A 14436-nucleotide genomic window follows, 5' to 3' on the forward strand; every position below is an offset into this window, starting at 1 on the left:
CCACTTGCATTTCCATGGCCACATTCATTGGAAGTGAAGTAAATGAGCCCATCATAAGTATAATGAGAGTTCTGTTGGTTTCAGGCAAAGTTATATAATGGCATTATCCCTGGACAGCAGGCGTCATTTTATAGAAGGTGAAGTGGAGGGCACGTGCCAAGATGGCCGATTAGAAGCAGCTGCCTTCCTGTGAATGAAAAGCGCTGTGAATTTTGAAATAAGTGTGTGAACAGAAATATCCAGGTTCTCACATTGGGGCTCACTAGGCAAACAACTTGTCCCACCAGAACAAAGAAAAGGGAGGTGAGTGATGAGCCACCTGGTATTGGCACACAGCCAAAGGAACATTCTCCGTTAGCCAAGAGAAGCATTGAATCACTATGTAACCCCGCTCTGGAAACTATGCTTCTCCCATGAATCTTTGCAACCCGTGGATCAGGAGATCCCCTCATGAGCTCAAATCATAAGGGCCTTGGGCCCAGTACACAGGGCTGTGTGGAGTGTTTTCAGAGCAGCCATTCAGACACACACAGAGACCCAGGAGTTTTACATACTCTGGCATTGGGAAGCCGGGAAAGGTGGGAGTTCTGTCTGTACATTCCGCCAGGAAGGGGGCTGAATTCACGTGTTATAGGAGTTGTTAAGAAATTATTTTAGGCAGATATAGAGGAAAAGATGTCCTTGGGAAGTTTCCTTTCTTTTTGAAGCAACTCCAGAAAGGATTCTTGTCTAGCAGGAAAGCCCGGGCTCTTAGAGCCCTCTGGGAATCTTTGATCTGCAAATGCCGGCCATTAGAAACTGGGTCCACCTAAACATGGCGATTCCCGCCCTCTTCTGGCCCTTCTCCCAACCTGTACCTGGCCCTTCTCCCAACCTGTACCTGGCAACATGGCTGCCCCACATATCCGCATGTGTGTAGGACATCATTTCCCCAAGCATGTGCATATTCAAAGGCTGGGGTGGGAGCGCCAGTTTTTAGGCGGGCTTACTTAAATGACATGCCTGGTCAAACCAATCCCCTGAGCCCTATGCAAATCAAACACCACCTCCCACAGCCTCTTAATATAACTGGCTGGTATCCCCAGCACTCCGGGTTTCCTCTTTAGGCTTCAGAGCCCCCACTCCCTTTGTCTCTGTATGAGGACAGTATCTTCCTTCTTTCTTGACTGTTAAACTCTGTGCTCATTAAAACCACTGCACGTGTATTTGTGTAATTTTCTTCAATTCAATGTGTGAAACAACAGCCCTGGTGTTCCTGCACTCATCGGAGCCATATTACAGGGAGCCAGGTAGCCTCATTCTACTGTCCCCACATCCAAGACCCCTCTCAGGTTAAGACCCACTAGCTTGGAATACTAGCCAACAAGTGGCAATAGGTTGGAGGCTACCTGAGACTACCGAGATCTGGGGGGTTGGGGCGGCCACCATCTCTGTGTTTCCCTGGACTCAGACACTCTAGTTTGTGGGCTCCAGGGAGTCCAGTTGGTCTGCAGCAGAAAGGATTCCCCCACAAGGCAGCACTGCTGCTGTGCCTGGTAGTGGCCAGACTGTTTCTTTCAGTTTGACGTTGATTCATCCCTTTTCAATGGATAGGTCCTTCCTATGGAAATTTCAGGAACTCCAGCCAGGGTTATATGGTTGGTGGGAAGCCTGATCTTTTTCTGGGATGGAGGCCCTGGGGGAAGGGTCAACTGCCATCTGTACAGTTGTCAACTCAATCTTTCCAGCGGAAGCAAATGAACAAAGCTGCCAGCATCACATTTTCTGACTTCAAATTATATCACAAAGCCAGTCACCAATATGGCATGTTACTGGTATAAAAACAGACACACAGATCATTGTAAAAGACTAGAGAACTCTTTGGCACAGAGTCAAAGGAACCTGCACACACAGCCAAGGGAAGCAGTTACTGAGTGTGTGACCCCTCCCAGAAACCATGCTTCTCCCATGGATCTTTGCAACCCAGGGTTCAAAAGATCCTCCCATTAGCTCATGCTATAAGGGCCTTCTGTTTGATAGACAGAGCCGTGTTAGGTGTTGGCGGAGCAGCCACTCAGACACACACAGAGACCCAGGAAGAATATATACTCTGGCCTTGAAAAGCTGGGCAAGTCAGGAGTTCCATCTCTACTTTCCCTCAGGAAGGCCCCTGAATCCAGGGAGCCAATTCTGTGGGCCCCACTTCCAAGGTACTTGTCATGTTAAGACCCACTGGCTTGGAATACCAGCCAATCAGAGGCAATAGGATGGACACTACCTGAGACCACAGTGTTCTGGGGAGGTGAGAGCGGCCACCATCCTTGTGTTTCTATGGACTCAGACACTCTAGCCTGCAGGCTCCAAGGAATCTAGGTGGTCTGGTCCCTTACAAGGCAGCACAGCTGCTGTGCCTGATTGTGGCCAGACTGTTTCTTTAAATTTGACCTTGATTCATCTTTCCTCACTGGGTGGGACCTTCCTTTGGGAATTTCAGTAACTGCAGCCAGGGTTATGTGGTCGTGGGAACCCGGATGTTTTTCTGAGATGGAGCACCTGCAGGGAGGGGCAACTGCCATCTCTGCAATTGTCAACTCAGTCTTTCCAGCTGAAGCAAATTAACAAATCTTGGGGCATCAAATTTTCTGACTTCAAATTATAATACAAAGCCATAGTCACCAGTACAGCATGGTATTAGTTTAAAAATAGACACACAGATTGATGTAACATACTAGAAAACCCAGGAAGTAAACCAGACATTTATAGCCAACTGATCTTTGACAAATCTGACAAGAAAATACATTGGGGAAACACACCCTTTTTAATAATTGGTGTTGGGACAATTGAATTGTTATATGCAGAAGAATAAGGCTGGACTCCTATTTCTCACCATACTTACAAAAGTCAATTTAAGATGAATTATAGACTTAAATATATGTAATGAAATGGTAACAATATGAGAAGAAATCTAGAGAAAAGTCTTCTGATCATTGTCTAGTAAAGAGTTCATGACTAAGACTTCAAAAGTACAGATAATAAATAAAAAAATAGACCCATGCAAATTTAAACAAAACTGAAAAATTTCATTAATTAAATTCAAAAGCTTTGTTTAAACGAAAAAGCTGCTGCACAGCCAAAGAAATAATCCTCTTGACAAAGTGAGCAGATCACCTGCAGAATGGAATAAATTATCTGTAAACTCTTCATTTGACAAAGGACTAATATTCTGAGTATACAAGAACTCAGCTACACAGAAAATTCCAAAGGATCCCATTAAAAAGTGGGAAAACAACATAAAGAGACATTTTTTATTATTTATTTATTATTATTATTATTATTGAGATGGAGTTTTGCTGTTGTTGCTCATGCTGGAGTGCAGTTGGCGAGATCTCGGCTCACCGTAGCCTTTGCCTCCCGGGTTCAAGCGAATCTCCTGCCTCAGCCTCCATAGTAGCTGGGATTACAGTCATGCACCACCACACCTGGCTAGTTTTGTATTTTTTGTACAGACGGGTTTTCTCCATGTTGGTGAGGCTGGTCTCAAACTCCCGCCCTTAGGTGATCTGCCCACCTGGGCGTCCCAACATGCTGGGATTACAGGCATGAGCCACCAGACCTGGCAGAATTATTTATTTTTTTGAGACAGGTCTTGCTTCATTACCCATGCTGCAGTGCATTGGCATGATCTTGGCTCACTGCAACCTCTGCCTACTGGGTTCAAGCAATTCCTAAGCCTCAGCCTCCTGAGTAACTTGCACCACAGGCAGGTGCCATTGCACCTGGCTAATTTTTTGTATTTTCTGTAAAGACAAGGTTTTGCCTTGTTGGCCAGGCTGGTCTCGACCTCCTTCCCTCAAGTGATCCACTGGCCTCTGCCCCCCAAACTTCTGGGATTACAGGTGTGAGCTCCCGTGCCTGGAGAGGAGACATTTTTTAAAAGAACACATACAAATCGCCAAAAGATATATGAAAAAAAATGCGTGGCGGCGGGCGCCTGTAGTCCCAGCTACTTGGGAGGCTGAGGCAGGAGAATGGCGTGAACCCGGGAGGCGGAGTTTGCAGTGAGCCGAGATCACCCACTGCACTCCAGCCTGGGAGACACAGAGAGACTCCGTCTCAAAAAAAAAAAAAAAAAAAAAAAAAAAAAAAAAAATGCTCCACCCTATGAATCATCAGAGAAATGCTCATTAAAATTATAATGAGATATCTTATTCCAGTCAGTGTGAGATATCTTACTGCAGAATGAGATGTCAATGAGATATCTTACTCCTCAATACGTATTATTAAAGATAAAAACATAACAAATGTTAGTGAGAATGTGGAGAAAAAAGAACTCTTTTACATTGTTGTTGGGAATATAAATTAGCACAACTTTTATGGCAAGCATTATGGAGATTTCTGAAAGAACTCAAAACAAATCTAGCATTCAGTCCTGCAATTTCATCACTGGATATCTAATCAAAGGAATAGATCAAAACGACAGCTGCACGCATATATTTACCACAGCATTATTCACAGTTACAAAGATATGGAATCACCTTACCTGTCAAACAACAGGTCAATGAATAAAGAAAATGTGGTATATATACACAATAGAATACTATTCAGTTATAAAACCGTAGAAAATAATGTCTTTTGCAGCAACATGGATGGAACTGGAAGTCAATATTTTCAGTAAAACAAGCCAGGCATAGAAAGCTAAATATCACATTTTTCAGGACAGTCATGGTGGTTCACACCTGTAATTCCCATGCTTTGGAGACAACTATGAGAGGATTGTTTGATGCCAGGAGTTCAAAAACAGCCTGGGCAACATAGTGAGACCCCATCTCTGCCACAAAAAAAAAAAAAAAAATAGAAAGAAAAAAAGAGAAAGAAAGAGAAAAAAAGAAAATGAAAAAAAGAAAGAAAGAGAGAGAAAGAAGAAAGAAAGAAGAAAGAAAGAAAGAGAAAGAAAGAAAGAAAGAAAGAAAGAAAGAAAGAAAGAAAGAAAGAAAAAAGAAAGAAAGAAGAAAAAAAGAAAGAAAGATCAGCTAGGTGTGGAAACATTTGCATATAATCCAGGCTACTCAGGAGGCTGAGGCAGGAGGATGATTTGTGCCAGGAGTTTGAGGCTACTGTGAGCTATGATCACACTCCAGCCTGGATGACAAGAAGGGATAGTGTTTCAAAAAAAAGCAAGATGACTCTGTTCCAAGATGCCTGAATAGGAACAGCTCCAGTCTGTAGCTCCCAATGTGATGGATGCAGAAGATGGGTGTTTTCTGCATTTCCAACTGAGGTACATGGTTCAACTCAGTGGGACTGGTTGGACAGAGGGTGCAGCCCACAGAGGGCAATCTGCAGCAGGGTGGGCCATCGCCACACCCAGGAAGCACAAGGGGTCAGGGAATTTTCCTCTCCTAGGCAAGGGAAACTGTGACAGGCAGTACCTGGAAAAACAGGACACTCACACCCAAATACTGTGCTTTTCCAATGGTCTTAGCAAATATCCCACCAGGAGATTATATCCTGTGCCTGGCTCAGTGGGTCCCATGCCCATGGAGCCTTGTTCACTGCTAGCCCAGCAGTCTGAGATCTACCTGCGAGGCAGCAGCCTGGCAGGGAGAGGGGCATCTGCCATTGCTAAGGCTTGAGTAGGTAAACAAAGCAGCAGGGGAAGCTCAAACTGGGCTTAGCCCACTGCAGCTCAGCAAGTCCTGCTGCCTCTGTAGACTCCACCTCTGGGGGGCAAGGCATAGCTGAACAAAAGGCAGCAGAAGCTTCTGAAGACTTAAAAGTCCCTGTTTCACAGCTGTGAAGAGAGCAGTGGTTCTCCCAGCATGGTGTTTGAACTCTGAGAATGGACAGACTGCCTTTTCAAATGAGTTGCTGACCCCCATGTAGACTAACTGGGAGACACCTCCCAGTAAGGGTCAAGTGACACCTCATACAGATGGGTTCCCCTCTGGGACATAACTTCCGGAAGAAGGATCAGGCAGCAATATTTGCTGTTCTGCAATATTTGCTGTTCTGCAGCCTTCACTGGTGATACCCAGGCAAATAGGGTCTGGAGTGGACTTCCAGCAAACTCCAACAGACCTGCAGCTGAGGGACATGACTGTTAGAAGGAAAACTAACAAACAGAAAGGAAGAGTATCAACATCAACAAAAAGGACATCCACACCAAAACCCCATCTGTATGTCACCATCATCAAAGATGAAAGGTAGATAAAACCACAAAGATGGGGAGGAACCAGAGCAGAAAAGCTGAAAATTCTAAAAACCAGAGCACCTCTTCTACTCCAAAGAATTGCAGCTCCTCACCAGCAGTGGAGCAAAGCTGGATGGAGAATGACTTTGACAAGTTGACAGAAGTAGGCTTCAGAAGGTCGGTAATAACAAATTCCTCTGAGCTAAAGGAGGATGTTTGAACCCATCACAAGGAAGCTGAAAACCTTGAAAAAAAGTAGATTAATGGCTGACTAGAATAAACAGTGTAGAGAAGACCTTAAATGACCTGATGGAGCTGAAAACCATGGCATGAGAACTACATGACGCATGCACAAACTTCAACAGCTGATTCAATCAAGTGGAAGAAAAAGTATCAGTGATTGAAGATGAAATTAATGAAATAAAGTGAGAAGAGAAATTTGGAGAAAAAAGAGCAAAAAGAAATGAACAAAGCCTCAAGTAATATGGGACTATGTGAAAAGACCAAATCTACATTTGATTGGGATACCTGAAAGTGACGGGGAGAATGGAACCAAGTTGGAAAACACTCTTCAGGATCCAGGAGAACTTCTGCAACCTAGCAAGGCAGGCCAACGTTCAAATTCAGGAAATACAGAGAACACCACAAAGATAGTCTTCAAGAAGAGCAACCCCAAGACACATAATTGTCAGATTCACCAAGGTTGAAATGAAGGAAAAAATGATAAGCACAGCCAGAAAGAAAGGTCGGATTACCCACAAAGGGAAGCCCATCAGACTAACAGCGGACCTCTCAGCAGAAACACTACAAGTCAGAAGAAAGTGAGAGCCAATACTCAACATTCTTAAAGAAAAGAATTTTCAATCCAGAATTTCATATCCAACCAAATTAAGCTTCATAAGTGAAGGAGAAATAAAATCCTTTAAAGACAGGCAAATGCTGAGAGATTTTGTCACCACCAGGCCTGCCTTACAAGAGCTTCTGAAGGAAGCACTAAACATGGAAAGGAACAAGAAGTACCAGCCACTGCAAAAACATGCCAAATTGTAAATACCATCAATGCTAGGAAGAAACTGCATCAACTAACAGGCAAAATAACCAGCTAACATCATAATGACAGGATCAAATTCACACATAACAATATTAACCTTAAATGTAAATGGGCTAAATGCCTCAGTTAAAAGACCTACAATGGCAAATTGGATAAAGAGTCAAGAACCATCAGTGTGCTGTATTCAGGAGACCTGTCTCATGTGCAGAGACACACATAGGCTCAAAATAAAGCAATGGAGGAAGATCTACCAAGCAAATGGAAAGTAAAGAAAAGCAAGGGTTGCAATCCTAGTCTCTGAAAAAGCAGACTTCAAACCAATAAAGATCAAAGGGACAAAGAAGGCCATTACATAATGGTAAAGGGATCAATTCAACAAGAAGAGCTAACTATCCTAAATATACATGCACCCAATACAGGAGCACCTAGATTCATAAAACAAGTCCTTAGAGACCTACAAAGAGGCTTAGACTCACACACAATAATAATGGGAGACTTTAACACCCCAATGTCAATATTAGACATATCGATGAGACAGAAGGTTAACAAGGATATCCAGGACTTGAACTCAGCTCTGCACCAAGCAGAACTAATAGACATCTACAGAACTCTGCACCCCAAATCAACAGAATATACATTTTTCTCAGCACCACATCACACTTATTCCAAAATTGACCACATAGTTGGAAGTAAAGCACTCCTCAGCAAATGTGAAAGAACAGAAGTCACAACAAACTGTCTCTCAGACCACAGTGCAATCAAATTAAGACTCAGGATTAAGATGCTCACTCAAAACTGCACAACTATATGGAAACTGAACAACATGCTCCTGAATGACTACCAGGTAAATAATGAAACGAAGGCAGAAATAAAGATGTTCTTTGAAACCAATGAGAACAAAGACACAATGTACCATAATCTCTGGGACAAACTTAAAGCAGTGTGTAGAGGGAAATTTATAGCACTAAATGCCCACAAAAGAAAGCAGGAAAGATCTAAAATCGACATCTTAACATCAAAAATAAAAGAATTAGAGAAGCAAGAGCAAACAAATTCAAAAGCTCTCAGAAGGCAAGAAATAACTGAGATCAGAGCAGAACTGAAGGAGATAGAGACACAAAAAACCCTTCAAAAATCAATGAATCTAGGAGCTGGCTTTTTAAAAAGATCAACAAAATTGATAGACTGCTATCAAAACTAATAAAGAAGAAAAGAGAGAAGAATCAAATAGATGCAATAAAAAATGATAAAGGGGATATCACCACCAATCCCACAGAAATACAAACTATCATCAGAGAATACTGCAAACAAGTCTACACAAATAAACTAGAAAATCTAGAAGAAATGGATAAATTTCTGGACTCATACACCCTCCCAAAACTAAACCAGGAAGAAGTTGAATTCCTGAATAGACCAATAACAGGCTCTGAAATTGAGGCAATAATTAATAGATTACCAACCAAAAAAAGTCCAGGACCAGATGGATTCACAATTGAATTCTACCAGAGGTACAAAGAGGAGCTGGTACCATTCCTTCTGAAACTATTCCAACCAATAGAAAAAGAGGAAATCCTCCCCAACTCATTTTATGAGGCCAGCATCATCCTGATACCAAAGCATGGCAGAGACACAACAAAAAAAGAGAATTTTAGGCCAAAAACCCTGACGAACATCGATGTGAAAATCCTCAGTAAAATACTGGCAAACCGAATCCAACAGCACATCAGTAAGCTTATCCACCAGGATCATGTCAGCTTCATCCCTGGGATGCAAGGCTGGTTCAACATATGCAAATCAATAAATGTAACCATCACCTAAACAGAACCTATGACAAAAACCACGTGATTATCTCAATAGATGCAGTAAAGGTCTTTGACAAAATTTAACAGCCCTTCATGCTAAAAACTCTCAATAAACTACGTATTGGTGGAACGTATCTCAAAATAATATGAGCTATTTATGACAGACCCACAGTCAATATATTGAACGGGCAAAAACTGGAAGCTTTCCCTTTGAAAACTGGCACAAGGCAGGGATGCCCTGTCTCACCACTTCTATTCAGCATAGGGTTGGAAGTTCTGGCCAGGGCAATCAGGCAATGGTGCTGAGAAAACTGAAAGAAATAAAGGGTATTCAATTAGGAAAAGAGGAAGTCAAACTGTCCCTGTTTGCAGATTACATGATTGTATATTTAGAAAATGCTGTCATCTCAGCCCAAAATCTCCTTAAACTGATAAGCAACTTCAGCAAAGTTTCAGGATACAAAATCAATGTGCAAAAATCACAATCATTCCTATATACCAATAACAGACTGAGAGCCAAATCATGAGTGAACTCCCATTCACAATTGCAAAAAAGAGAACAAAATACCTAGGAATCCCACTTACAGGCGATGTGAAGGACCTCTTCAAGCAGAACTACAAACCACTGCTCAACGAAATAAAAGAGGACACAAACAAATGGGAGAACATTCCATGCTCATGGATAGGAATAATTAATATCATGAAAACTGGTCACACTGTCCAAGGTAATTTATAGATTCAATGCCATCCCCATCAAGCTACCAATGACTTTCTTCGCAGAATTGGAAAAAACTACTTTAAAGTTCATATGGAATGAAAAAAGAGCCCACATTGCCAAGACAATCCTAAGCAAAAAGAACAAAGCTGGAGGCATCACGCTACCTGACTTCAAACTATACTACAAGGCTACAGTAACCAAAACAACATGGTACTGTTACCAAAACAGATATATAGACCAATGAAAGAGAACAGAGGCCTCAGAAATAACATCACACATCTAGAACCATCTGGTCTTTGACAAATATGGCAAAAACAAGAAATGGGGAAAGGATTCCCTATTTAATAAATGGTGCTGGGAAAACTGGCTAGCCATATGCAAAAAGCTGAAACTGGATCACTTTCTTTCATTTTATACAAAAATTAATTCAAGATGGACTAAAGACTTAAATGGTAGACCTACACCCATAAAAACCCTGGAAGAAAACCTAGGTAATACCATTCAGGATACAGGCATGAGCAAGGACTTCATTACTAAAACACCAAAAGCAATGGCAATAAAAGCCAAAATAGGCAAATGGGATCTAGTTAAACTAAAGAGCTTCTGCACAGCAAAAGAAATTACCATGAGAGTGAACAGGCAACCTACAGAATGGGAGAAAATTTTTGCAATCTATCCATCTGACAAAAGGCTAATATCCAGAATCTACAAAGAACTTAAACAAATTTACAAGAAAAAAACCAAACAAACCCATCTAAGAGTGGGCAAGGGATATGAACAAACACTTCTCAAAAGAAGACATTTATGCAGCCAACAGACACATGAAAAAATGGTCATCATCACCGGCCATCAGATAAATGCAAATCAAAACCACAATGAGATACCATCTCACACCAGTTAGAATGGAGACCATTAAAAAGTCAGGAAACAACAGATGCTGGAGAGGATGTGGAGAAATAGGAATGCCTTTACACTGTTGGTTGGAGTGTGAACTAGTCCAACCATTGTGGAAGACAGTATGGTGATTCCTCAAGGATCTAGAACTAGAAATACCATTTGATCCAGTGATCCCATTACTGGGTATATACCCAAAGGATTATAAATCATACCACTATAAAGACACATGCACACGTATGTTTATTGTGGCACTATTCACAATAGCAAAGACTTAGAACCAACCCAAATATCCATCAATGATAGGCTGGATTAAGAAAACATGGCACATGTACACCATGAAACACTACGCAGCCATAAAAATGAATGAGTTCGTGTCCTTTGCAGGGAAATGGAAGCAGCTGGAAACCATCATTCTGAGCAAACGATCACAAGAACAGAAAACCAAAAATCGCACGTTCTCACTCATAGGTGGGAACTGAACAATGAGAACACTTGGACACAGGGTGGGGAACATCACACCCCAGGGTTTTTCCTGGGGTGGGGGGCAGGGGGAGTGATAGAATTAGGAGAAATACCTAATGTAAATGACGAGTTAATGGGTGCAGCAAACCAACATAGCACGTGTATACATATGTAACAAACCTGCACATTGTGCACAGATGCCCTAGAACTTAAAGTAAAATAATGATAAAAAACACAACAAACAAAAACAAAAAGAAAAAAGCAAACAAGGACAACAAAAGAAAGGAAGAGAGAAAGAAGGAAGGAGAGAGAGAAAGAAGAAGGAAGGAAGGAAGGAAAGAAGGAAGGAAGGAAGGAAGGAGGGAAGGAGAAAGTAAAGAAAGAGAAGAGAAGAAAAGAAAGAAAAGAATGAAAGAAAGCAAAGGAGAAAAAAGGCAAAAAGAAAAAGATGAATTTTTGGGGACATGGGAGGCGCAACCTCGCTTGCACCAACAGAGAGTGAAGATTGAGCCACACTGTCACTGCCCGGGGTGTGTTCTGGTTCCTGCCAGGGTCATCCACTTCAGTTCTGACTTTACATTCTCATTCTTTTGCTTTCTTTATCACTTTTACAAACTCAGTGTGACTTTGTGAAACCAAGTATATGAACAGGACAGGGGATGTAGGAAATAGAATCCACCATCTGGGTTCACCGGCCGTTGTGACTTCTCGTGTTGAGCTCAGGGTGCTTTAATGAATTCTTGAGAGACATGCCCATGAGGTGAGGTGTGGAAACTAGAGGTGGGCAACAAGTGTAGGATGTCTTGGAGGTCTGGGATCCTAGGCAGTGGATGCAAATCAAATCATAAGGATTGAGTGAAGAATGTTGGTGTTTGGCATGATTGGGGATGAGGAGAATGTAGATTGGCAAGTAAGTGGCTTTGGGGAAATCCTAGGAAGGGCTGAGGACTCTGAGTGGGGGATGACCTACCTGTTCCTGGGAGAGTAACTCAAGCTGGCAGAGTGAAGTTGACCAGCCACTCTTCCAGGTGCAGGTGGGTATGAGAGAAGGAATGGAGTGTTGAGAGCAAGGTTAAAATTCATAATTTTCAGACACCAAAATGTAAAATTTTCAAAGGGAAGAAAGCCCTACTTTTAGAGTTTAAAACAGTCAGAGCTCACCATTTCCATAGGTGCCCCATGGCTTGAGTTTGACATGCTATTTGCATGGAAGATCAAGCTATCATTTGTCCTTTTAGGCAGAGATGGCAGAATCATGAGCTGGCAAATTGTGCAGTCACAAAGTCACTTTGAAAGGTGTGTGCTTAGTTTACCACTGGGTTTCGCCATTTTAAGATCATTAATGAGTCTTGACAAGGAGCCGTGTATGTTCACTTTGCCCTGTGTCCTACTATTTTACTTTAGAGTAGGTTGCTAATTCAAGTTGTAAGAATGTCACTGGATGGATGAGCTTCATTCGAGTACGGAAAAGTCGGAGGCTTTACAGGGCTACAATCTGGTCTTTGGTCACCAGAGGGAGGCAGCCCATCAGGGCAATCTGGAGTGGCCCTTATTCATCCTGGATGACTGGCTGTCCTACAGTATTGTGTCACTATGAGTCTGTAAACTGCTCCATGGGAGCTCAGAGCAGGCTCTTCTGGAGCCATGATGTGCTTCAGGGATACACATTTTTGAACCTACAATACAAGTAGCGTACAGGCAGAAGAAATCACAGCTAATTAACTGGAATATGAATAACATTACATAGACATTCATAAGTAAATATCGGTCATAGGAAAATATTGGAAAGACAGAAATGGAAGGATATGTTTTTATTCTGCCGACAGACATGATGGAGGCTGAATCTTTGTTTTCCAAGAGAGAAGACCTTACATAATGGGTGTAAATAGAAAATCAGTTGGCAGCTGTAGAAAATATCATATAAAATGGGTTTAGTTCCACCCAGAGAAGGTTACTTGGTGTAGATCTCATGAGTGGTGCTCCATAAAGGAGAATTCAGGAACTTTCCAGTTTTCACTTGGACATAAAACACAGAAACCCAGGGACTATCATGGCAAACCGCAGTGGTGTTTCACTATACAAGAGGTGACACCATCTGGCTGGAGAAGGGATAAAAATGGATGCAATCACAGTGTTGCTCTCAGGGATAGAATAAGAATCTTATGTTCCAGCTGCAGTGGGGCTGTAGGACACCAAGTGAACACCTCCCTGGAGTTGCAGGTGACCACATCACAACACCCAGCCTGCTCTGACACCTAACCATCAGAACAGCCTCCCTCTTCAACATCTTTTATGTGTAGGCCTGCTGGCCATCCATCAGGGCTTGCTGTCTTCAGCTAGCTATAGTTTGAGCCCCAGCATTGATTAAATCCATGAATATTTGTCAATTAGTGTATTTAGCAAATGTGAAGTTAAATTAGATCCTATGTTGTAGAGGCACAAAAGCAAATTGGTGCCCTTTTAAAAATATTTTTTTACATAAACTCCTTAATATATAAGTTAATAAATGAATTTTGAATTTCCAATAGAATCAAAGTATGAAACTTTACTCTGATTTAGTTACATATTATACATACATAATTTAACTATTTAGTGTATATTTATATTAAAATATTGTATATGTATATATTTAATTACCTTTTATTTTTTCCTCCTATATCTAGGGGTTTGTTGTAAATGGATAAGTAACCTAGGGCTAGCATTATGTTTGCTAGACCTGTGGTTTGCTCAGTACTTAAAGTTTAAACTTTCTCTTTTATTTTTCTTGGATTTGTAGTCAATCAAAGTGGTAGCTTCTTTTCTTGGGGGGTGGGGTTAGCCACCTGAAGCTGAGTTTTCTGTCTCTAGAATGATAAGAGGAAAAGAGGGAGGAGGATGTAGCCTCCCTCTGGGATGACTCCACAACAACAATGAAACAAGCCCGTCCTTTTTTTTTTTTTTTTTTTTTTTTTGAGACAAAGTCTCACTCTATCACCCAGGCTGGAGTACAGTGGCGTGATCTTGGCTCACTGTCACCTCTGCCTCCCAGGTTCAAGCGATTCTCCAGCCTCAGCCACCCGAGTAGCTGGGATTACAGGCACCTGCCACCATGCCCAGCTAATTTTTTGTATTTTTAGTAGAGACGAGGTTTCCCTACGTTGGTCAGGCTGGTCTTGAATTCCTGACCTCAGCGGATCCAGCCACCTTGGCCTCCCAAACTGCTGGGATTACAGGTGTGAGCCACTGCTCCCAACCCAGGCCCATCTTTTAAGCAAAATCTTTAAAATGGCTTGTATTTCTAGACAGCATATCTGTATCTATATCTATATCTATATCTATATCTATATCTATATCTATC

Source organism: Macaca mulatta, chromosome 19 (genome assembly GCF_049350105.2).
Source record: "Macaca mulatta isolate MMU2019108-1 chromosome 19, T2T-MMU8v2.0, whole genome shotgun sequence".
Classification (NCBI taxonomy): domain Eukaryota; kingdom Metazoa; phylum Chordata; class Mammalia; order Primates; family Cercopithecidae; genus Macaca; species Macaca mulatta.